This window comes from Oryctolagus cuniculus, chromosome 1 (assembly GCF_964237555.1).
Source record: "Oryctolagus cuniculus chromosome 1, mOryCun1.1, whole genome shotgun sequence".
Taxonomy (NCBI): domain Eukaryota; kingdom Metazoa; phylum Chordata; class Mammalia; order Lagomorpha; family Leporidae; genus Oryctolagus; species Oryctolagus cuniculus.
Window position 1 is genome coordinate 2,041,025 of NC_091432.1, and position 10,416 is coordinate 2,051,440.

Here is a 10,416-nt window from a genome sequence, read left to right on the forward strand (position 1 = left end):
TGGGGAGCAATTCGGACTATACTGTTACTGGAATTAAGACTTATTCTATGCATCTGCTCTCCCACAATATGGCGCTGGGAGAGAAGTAAACAGCTTCCGCACAGCTGCCTCCAGTTCAACCAATTAACTGTAGGACTTGCTCCTGATTGGAGAGCAGCGTACTCGGCGTGTGGGCAGCCGAGTTGGGATTGGCGGAGGAGGACTATAAAGGAGGAGAGAGACGGCATGCACCAGGAACATCTATGGGGAACATCTAAGGGAACCTGTGCAGCCCCCGAGAAAGCCGGCCGGCGGTGTGCCGCTCCCCTGCGGAAGTGGGGAATGTGGCCAGGGGGAACTGCCCTTCCACGGAGGTGGAAGGGATAGTAGCCAACCCGGGAAGAACCAGCAGCAAACCCGGGGAGGGCCGAGCAGACGAAAGAACAGCGCAGGGTCCTGTGTTGCTCCTCCACGAAGAGGGGGAGCGACACGCCTGTGCACAGAGGCAGTTTTTTTTAAACTTTTATTTAGTAAATATAATTTTCCAAAGTACAGTTTATGGATTACAATGGCTTTTCCCCCCATAACTTCCCTCCCACCCTCACCCCTCCCACCTCCCACTAACACGGGCAGTTTTGCGCCTTATTTTTCAGCTGCCACATCCTCTGTTGATCTCCTTGCCTGCCCACCCTCCAGGTCTGGAGCTGTGCTGGCCGTGTGTTGCCTGCAGCTGCTCATGTCACACTGGGAGTCACCGTCTGGCCCCGTGTGTGAGTAAGTCAACGTCTGGGTTTCTTCAAATGCTTTTTCTACCTCCACTTGGAGAATATCTGGCTTTTCTCTTTTAGTATTTAATGCAGTAAATTACGTCGTAGGATGACCTCCAGCCTCGTGTCTTCCTTGCATTGCTGGAGTAAACGCCACTTGGTCGTGACGTATCATCCTTGCTGTGTAGTTTATAGATTCATTTATTTATCTGAAAGGCAGAGGGGCTGAGAGAGGAGAGACAGAGGTATCGTCCATCTGCTGTTTCGCACTCCAAGTGCCCACGTCAACTAGGATAGAGCCAGGCTGAAGCCAGGAGCCAGGAACTCCATCCGAGTCTCCCACGTAGGTGGCAGGGACCCAAGCATTTGGGCCATCATATGCTTCCCTTACAGGTGCATCAGCAGGGAGCTGGATCACAAGCAGGGTAGCCAGGGCTTGAGCAACCCACACTCTGATATGGGGTGCCGGGCTCACGGCAGCAGCTTACCCAGCTGTGCCATGACGCTAGCCCCCTTACTACATTGTTTGTTCAATTGTTTTTAAATATTTATTTGAAGAACAGAGAGAGAAGAGATAGAGACAGAGAGATCTTTCCTCTGCTAATTCACTCCCCACGTGGCCAGTATAGCTGGAGCTGGGCCAGGCTGAAGGCAGGAGCCAGGAGCTTCTTCCAGGTCTCCCACACGGGTACAGGGGCCCAAGCACTTGGGCCATTCTCTGCTGCTTTCCCAGGTGGATTGCAGGAAGCTGGATCGGAAGTGGAGCAGCTGGGACATGAACCAGCACCCATGTGGGATGCCGGCACTGCAGGAGGAGGCTTAACCTTCTACGCCATGGCGCTGGCCCCTGCTCAAGTTTGCATCTAGAGGCATGAGAAGCATTGGTCTGTAGATTTCATCTCTTGGACCATCTGGTTTTGGGCTCCACATGCTGTTGCCTCACACAATGAGGTGTGGCTCCCTCCCTCCTCTGCTTTCTCTGGTTTTGCCTTCTTGGGTATCTGCAGTGCTCTCTGGGGAAGCCATTGAGCCTGGAGGCGTCTTTGTGTTTTTTTTTTTTACGAATTTAATGAGGGACTATTCCAGGTTCCTGTGTCTTCTGGAGTGTGCTTTTTTATAATTTGTGTCTTTCAGTCATAAGTTTCTTTTTTTTTTAAGATTTATTTATTTGAAAGTCAGAGTTACACAGAGAGAGGAGATGCAGAGAGAGAGAGAGAGAGAGAGAGAGAAGTCTTCCATCTGCTGGTTCACTCCCCAATTGACTGCAACAGCTGGATCTGCACCGATCAGAAGCCAGGAGCCAGGAGTTTCTTCTGGGTCTCCCATGTGGGTGCAGGGGCCCAGGCACTTGGGCCATCTGCTGCTGCTTTCCCAGGCCACAGCAGAGAGCTGGATCGGAAGTGGAGCAGCCAGGTCTCGAACCGGCGCCCATATGGGATGCCGGCACTTCAGGCCAGGCATTAGCCCACTGTGCTACAGCACTGGCCCCTCAGTCATCAGTTTCACTTCTTCACATTTAACTTAGGTGAGTTTGTTTTTAATGTTTTATCTTTGTTTTAATAATGGTAGAGTCTCTTGGTGCGTCTCCTTTCTTCTTTCTGATCCTTGTGCCTTCCATCTGTCTGGTTTTTCTGGATCAGTCTACCAGAGGTTCACCAACGGCTGTTGATCTTGTCGCTGATTGTCCTGTGTTCGATTCACTGGTTTCTTCTATGACCTTTACTTATTCTGTTTTCCTTGTTTACTTGGAACTTGGTTTGTTCTGCTTCTGGAGTCCAAGGGGGGCTGCCAGTATCAGTTATTTGGGACCCCCCTTTCCCATTGTGGGCATTTAGAGCAATGAATTTACCTCTGACTACTGCTTCAGCTGCACCCCATTACGTTTCATCTTCATTAAGCTTAAAATGTGGTCTAATTTTCTTTTCAACTTCCTTTTTGATGCCTGAGTTACTCGGCTGTTTCCAAACGCTATGGGCATTTCCTTGGTATATTTTTTATTATTGGTTTTAACTGGACTCTGTTTTGGCCAGAGAAGGTGCTTTGCATTTCAGATGTGCTCTGTGACCCTGGCCAGCGTTCAGCAGCATGCACTGAGAATCGTGTGTCTCTGTCCCGGTCAGGCCGGTCAGGCCGTGGGGTGCCTCCGTGTCTCACACCCTCCCTGAGTCTGCTGGCTGTGGAGGGAGTGTGGGTGCCCCAGCTGTGCTCCAGGTGTTCAGAGGCTCCGTGGCTCACTGAGTCACTGCTTCTGTCCTTGTCATTCTGCGGTGACCCACTTCTCCCGGCACTGTCAGGGCAGGACCCTGGGAGCACTGCCCAGCGTCCTGTCAGTCACGCCAGTCCTGTCCCGACTCTGGTGGGAACAGGACCGTCTCCTGGCCTGGGCCTCATTTCTGGAGTTCTTTCAGTGGCGTGGCTTCACTGGTGCAAGTGCCATCATGCCTCTCTGTGACCTCTTCCCTCACCGGTGCAGCTCCCTGCACCCCAGCTAAGTGTCCTCAGCTCAGGGCCATGCTGGGCTCCACACAGGTTCCTGGTCCCAGGGCTGCAGGCCCAGAAACTGCAGACAGCAAACAGGCGGCCACGGCACTTGCCTCGTCTGTGGCCAGTCCCTCGCGGCCGGATGACCTTCTTGCTGGGATCTGTGCCTTTAAAACTGCTGCATGGTCTGTTTTTCTGGATCTTTTTTTCCCCAAAGATTTATTTATTCATTTGAAAGTCAGAGTTACACAGAGAGAGAAGGAGAGGCAGAGAGAGTGAGAGAGAGAGAGATCTTCCATCCGCTGGTTCACTCCCCAGTTGGCTGCAATGGCTGGAGCTGTGCTGATCCAAAGCCAGGAGCCAGGAGCCAGGAGCCAGGAGCCAGGAGCTTCCTCCGGGTCTCCCATGCAGGTGCAGGGGTCCAAGGACTTGGGCCATCTTCCACTGCTTTCCCAGGCCATAGCAGAGAGCTGGATTGGAAGTGGAGCAGTCGGGTCTTGAACCGGCGCTCATATGGGATGCCAGCACTGCAGGCGGCAGCTTTACCCGCTACACCACAGTGCCCGCCCCTTTTCTGGATCTTAAAAATGCCTGCCAGTTGTTCTGTGAGCGTCTGCTTTACTGCCTGCCCGGGGCATGGCGTACGCCCATCACCTTGGATTCACTGCTTCCCCGAGTCTGGGTAGGGAGGCTGTCGGCTTCTGCACAGACGTCCGAGTGAGGGACGGCCTTGAGTGCACTGCCCTGAGTGGACGGCGGTGGTGGTGACAGGCGTGTTCTCCAGCGAGGGCTCAGAGGGGATCTGGTCTCAGGAAGCACAGCTGCGTTGCTTCTCCCAGACCCCCACAAGTCAGGGTGCCCGCCCTCTCCCAGCCCCTCGTTCTCACCCAGCCTCCAGTGCCGCTCCTGACAGATGTAAAGCGGCCTCGTCCCATTGTCTCGTTTCTCTCCTCCTCAGCGAGGTCCAGGGCCTCTTCCTGCGCTCACCAAATGTCTGGAGCTGCTTGGTCGTGAAGCCTTCTGTTACCCATCTGGCTTTTCCCTTTCACTACTAGGAACTGCCGAGATACAGTGGGTACCGAGGACGTGTTGGTTGTAGTGGGGGCAGCGCTTCCATCTTGGGCTCTCTGTCCTCTTCTCCAGGATGTGCAGAGCCAGGGGGCGCACTCCACAGGATGGAGGTAACACTCGCAGAACATAGCAAGCCGCTGCACAGGCTGTCTCTCATCATCCCATTGAAAGACAGAAAATGCCTTGGCTTCTCGGGCCCTCAGGACGTTCCACGAACACTGAGACCCCCGTGTGCCGCTGCAGGCTGAAGCCTGGAGGTAGAAGGCCCAGGGGAGAGTGGAAGAGGCAGGAGGCAGGGGTGCTTCCCCAGGTAGATGAGCTCTCTCCCGTGAGATGGGGGGGGGGGGTTCAGGGAGAGTGCAGGCAGCAGTGGGAGCCCCCACTGTCCAAGCGGGGTGTCCCTTTGCAGCGTATCCTGCGTCAGGCCACCCCCTGCCCCTAATGCTCCTGCTAACCACATCTCCTCAGGTCCCCTGTGGCCCCAGCTCCACTGCCAGGAGGCCCACACTGCAGGGCTGTTCCTGTGCAGCTTCCCGGTGCCCAGTCCAGCAGGAAACCCCTCCCCCTCTGTCTGCCCACTGACACTGGTTTCTCCTGCCCCCCCCACCCCCGCACACCTTCCTCAGGTGTATCTCCCCCGTGCCTCGTCTGGCTCTGCACTGGGCCTGCAGGCTTCCACCACAGCTCACCTGTGTTGTCCCTGACGCCTCACCTGTGGCTCAGCCCCCTCCCCGGGATGGATAGGAGGGCAGGTGGCTGCCTTTCCTGATTTTATCCTTCCCACACTTGACAACGATGCTGAATCACCAGGGCTTTATGGGCTTAGTTCCGTCAGGACTTGCTTTTTGTTTGGCATCAGGTGAGGGTCCAATTTCACTTTTTTTCATGAGTACCGATGATTGCTTTAGGCAAGCATCTGTGTGAACAGTGGTTCCCAGCAGGGTTGGAACTCACAGACTGAGTGTTGCTGTTCTGTTCCACAGTGAATCTGTCTCTTCCCACACCTGTATCACCATCTGCATTATTATGGTCTTACAATACGCTGTGATATCTCCTTGGATATCTACTTCCTCCTTCTAGAATGTTTTGGTTTTTATCCAGCCCTTATTTTTTGCATATATTTGAGAACCAGTTTGTTAAATTTACTTTAAAACTCTTGCTCTCTGTAGAGGGGAAATGGACATATTTCTCACACCAAGCCTTCCTATCCATGAACATGGTATGTGTCTTAATGTATTAAGTCCTTTTTGAGTGTTTTGCCATACAGTTTTACAATTTTTCCTTCACTCATTTTTTTTCTGACAGGCAGAGTTAGACAGTGAGAGAGAGAGACAGAGAGAAAGGTCTTCCTTCCATTGGTTCACCCTCCAAATGGCCACTACGGCCAGTGCACTGTGCTGATCTGAAGCCAGGAGCCAGGTGCCTCCCCCGGTCTCCCATGCGGGTGCAGGGCCCAAGCACTTGGGCCATCTTCCACTGCCTTCCTGGGCCACAGCAGAGAGCTGGACTGGAAGAGGAGCAACCAGGACAGAATCTGGTGCCCCAACCGGGACTAGAACCCGGTGTGCCGGCACCGCAGGTGGAGGATTAGCCTAGTGAGCCGCGGCGCCGGCCTCCTTCACTCATTTTTTTTTTAATTTATTTTTTCTACGTTCCTGGCATCATGCTTTTCCTGTTGCTGCTGCGGCTCTTCTCGTGGTATCTTACAAAACTGCATTTCTGGTCCCTCTGATGTTTAGATGCACAAGTAAATCATTTCCACTCTGGGTGCCAGCATTGTGGTGTGGAGTGTGAAGCCACTGCCTGAGACACCATATGAGCACCGGTTCCAGTCCCAGCGGCTCTACTTCTGACCCAGCTCCCTGCTTATGCCCCTGGGAAAGCAGCAGAAGATGGCCCAAGTGCTTGGGTCCCTGCCAGCCATGTGGGAGACCTGGATAAAGCCTCTTGGCTCCTGGTTTCAGCCTGGCCTGGCCCAGGTCTGCCAAGCAAGTCCTCCCCCGTCTTGAGGCCAGTGTGGTGGCAGTTTCCTGAAGCCAGTCAGCCTTCCGCACTTCCGCAGGCCTTGCCCCCTCACTGAGCTTTCCCCTTCCTTTGCAACCTCACCAGTTACTTTCTCCAGATATCTTTATAATATCGGCTCCTGACTTAATTTCACTGTGGTCTGAGAGCATGCCTTGTGTGAGCTCTGTTCTCTGATTTATCAAGCGGCGTCTACAGCCTGGGATGTGGCCTGTCCTGGTGAGTGCTCCATGGAGCTCGAGCAGAGTGTATACTCAAAGATCAGATCCACGATGGAAGTGGCTCCCGGGAGTCTCCCGTGCTGGTCTGACGGTGGAAGTGGCTCTCGGGAGTCTCCCGTGCCAGTCTGACGGTGGAAGTGGCTCCCGGGAGTCCCCCATGCTGGTCTGACGGTGGAAGTGGCTCCCGGGAGTCCCCCGTGCCGGTCTGACGGTGGTGTCGCTATGTCCTTACTGCTTTCCTTCCTGCTGCCTCTGACCATTTCTGATCGAGGGTGCTGAGTCTCCAGCTGTGTTAGCATACTGTTTTGCCCTGTGTATGTTGATGCTGTGTTGTGAGGCACATACGTGTTAAGAATGACATCTTGGAGAATTGGCCCCTTGACCATTTCAGCCCTCTCTCTCCCTGGCAGTTTCCCTTCCTCTGAAGTCTGTTCTGTCTCGGGCCAGTACAGCTCCACCAGCATAATGTCTCTTTTTTCCATCCATCTACCTTTCAAATGCCTTTGTATTTAAAGACCACATACGGTTGGATCTTGTTTTTTGATCTTGGTTTATTCAGACATTGACATTTAAACAGGTCAGTGATACGTTTGTTACTGTTTTCTACTTGTTGCCATTGTTCCTTTTAGCTACTTTTGTCTTCTACTCTTTCTATGCATTTTTTGGTTTTGATCAAGAATTTCATGATTCTATTTCTTCTCCTTTTTAGCATATCTATTATAATATCTCTCTCTCTCCTTTTAGAAACCTACCTTACTGGTTATTCTAGGATTTGAAAGTCAGAGTTACATGGTCGGGGGGGGGGGGGATCTTCTATCTGCTGTTTCACTCCCTAGATGGCCAAAAGAGCTGGGGTTGGGCCAGGCTGAAGCCAGGAGCCTGGAACTCCATCGGGGTCTCCCACTGGGGTACAGGGGCCCAAGCACTTGGGCCATGATCTGCTACAAGCAGGGAGCTTGTAGATCTGAGTTTCTAGTCTATGTCATTTTTCTTCTGAAGAACTTCTTTCAGCAATTCTACCACAGCATGTCTACTGGCAACGAATTCTTGAGGAAGCCATTTCTTTTTGACTTTTGGAGACTGCTCCCAGCATGCACAACTCTAGGCTGGGGTTTTCCTCCTCGCACCAAGGGGCTCGTTCCCCGTTCCTGCTCGCATGGGGTCTGGGGAGAAGCCGAGTGCCATTCTTAACTTTGCTCCTCTTGAGGGGGGCATTTTCTCAGCTCTGTAAAGTTTTTTCTTCATCTTTGATTTTTGGCTGGCTGAATATGATGTTCCAGGTATAGGGTTCTTTTTATCATGATGTAATTGTATCTTGAGTTTTTAAAATTATTTGTTTTAAATTTTATTTGCAAGGCAGAGCGAGCTCTTCCATCTGCTGATTCATTCTCCAAATGCCTGCAGTGGCCAGGGCTGGGCCAGGCAAAAGCCAGTAGTGAACTCAATCCAGGTCTCCGACTTGGGTGGCCATGCTGAGCCATCACCTGCTGCCTCCCCAGGGGATTCTTAGCAGGAAGCTGGAACTGGGAGCAGAGCCAGGCTTCGACCCAGGCCCTCTGCTACGGGTGTGTGTGTGTGTGTTCCTGGAGCAGCACGGCCACAGGCCCCGTGCCTTCCCAGGCTGTCTGCACGTTCCTTGCAGTGCTCTCACCTCTAGCAGTGTTCTGGTTCTTCTCAGAATTTCCGTCTCCCCGTTTACATTTTTCCATCTGTGTGACATTTGATATCCTCCCATGTCCTGAACGGTATGATGTGTACTTGATTTTCTTGGGTCACCTTGTGAAATTCTTATTTCTAATCACTTGTCTGAGATATTTAGGGGTTTTCTACGTAGGCGACAAACATCACGGACAAGGAGGTTCCTCCTTTGTCTGGTATTTTGCTGTTTTTCTCTCATAGATTTGTAAGACCTCTTAAGAAGTTCAGATTGTCTACCTTGTCACGGCTTTGGAAAGCATTTTATCATTCAGTTCCTAGTTACAGAGCTAAAACCCAACATACACAAGGTACACAGCTCACGGGGTATGCAATTGCACACATCCTTAACAAAACCACATGCGGGGCTGACGCTGTGGTATAGCGAGTAAAGCCACCACCTGCAGTGCTGGCATCCCATATGGGCACTGGTTCAAGTCCCAGCTGCTCCACACTTCCAGTCCATCTCTCTGCTATGGCCTGGGAAAGCATGGAAGATGGGCCAAGTCCTTGAGTCCCTGCACCCATGTGGGAGACCCGGAAGAATTCCAGGCTCCTGGCTTCAGATTGGCACAGGTCCGGCCACTGAGGCCAACTGGGGAGCGAACCAGTGAATGGAAGACTTCTCTCTGTTTCTCTCTGCCTCTCTGCAACTCTGCCTTTCAAATAAATAAATAAATCTTTTAAAAATAATAGGTAAATAAATATTTTTTAAAAAGAAAGAAAGTGGGGGCACTGAAGAATGGCTGGGAGGGCCCACAAGGGGACTTCCGGGGTTGGCATAAGATTTATGTGTCTGGCCAGGGCAGAGTGATCACAGCCGTGCATGTGCACATGTGTGTGTGTATGTGTGTTAAAGATTTATGCAGGTGCAGGGGCCCAAGGACTTGGGCCATCTGCTGCTGCTTTCGCAGGCCATAGCACAGAGCTGGATTGGAAGTGGAGCAGCTGGGACTTGAACCAGCATCGGTATGGGATGGCAGCACTGCAGGTGGCAGCTTTACCCATGATGCCACAGCACCAGCCCCAAGATTTATTTAGGTGGAAGTCAGAGCAAGAGAAGAGAGAGAAATCTTCCATCTGCTGGTTCACTCCCGAAATGGCCACAATGACTGGAGCTGGGCCAATCTGAAGCCAGAAGCTAGGAGCTTCTTCTGGGTCTCCCACATGGATGCAGGTGCCCAGGCACCTGGGCCATCGGCAGGAAGTTGAATCAAAAGTGGAGTAGCTGGGACTCTTAACTAGCGCCCATATGAGATGCTGGCACTGCGGGTGGCAGCTTTACTGGCTACACCATGGTGTCAGCCCTATGTGCGCCCACTTTTGGCTCATACAGACGCCGACTGTTCTGAGTCACGTCACGTGTTGCCTTGATAGATGTTTCCATCGCTCCAGAACTGCCCCCCCCCCCCCGCATTCTGACAGCTGACTCAGCTGACATGGTTTCTGGTGAGAAGTCAGCTGTCATCCTTACCCTTTCTCATCAGCCTGTATCCCCCCAGCTCCTTGTGATGAAGAGGAAATCAGGCTGGGCCCAGAAACGAGGGAGAAAAATAAGTCCCTTCAGGAGGGCAGATGTCCGAATCTCTGTCTTCTGTAATTCCTGTTCCAGGTCCCACTAGGTGTTGACATGTCTGGGCAGCTGTCCCGTCTCTTGTACCTCATAGGCGTTGACATGTCTGGGCAGGTATCTTAATCTTGGTTTTTGTAAACCCTTACAAGTTCCCCATATGTGTGGTCTCAAGTTCCTCACGGGTGGTCCTAAGTTAAGCAGGCTGCAATCAAACCCAGCAACGCTGTAGTGGGTAGGGATTGATGCTGATGAGCCTATAATATTGTGAGAATCCTAGATTGGATGCTCAGTCTGGGGAAGCCGTTCCACTGGCCTGTCGATGTTAAAGTTCTGATCCTCCGCTCAGCCTCGGGTGCCTGTTTGAACTGAGGGAACTTCCCCAATGCAGCTTCCTGTGACAGTGACTTTCTCGTGGCCTTGGTTCTCAGCAGTGTGCTCTGCGGGGCCAGGTTTTGTACCATTTGACTGGTATTCGTTGATTCCTAGATGTGTGGTTATGGTTAACTGGGGCCATTGTTTTCAAATGCTGTGTCCTAGTCTCTCATTTTTCTTCCAGAATTCCATGCATAAGTTAGATCATAGTGTCACGGTCTCACAGGGTCAACAC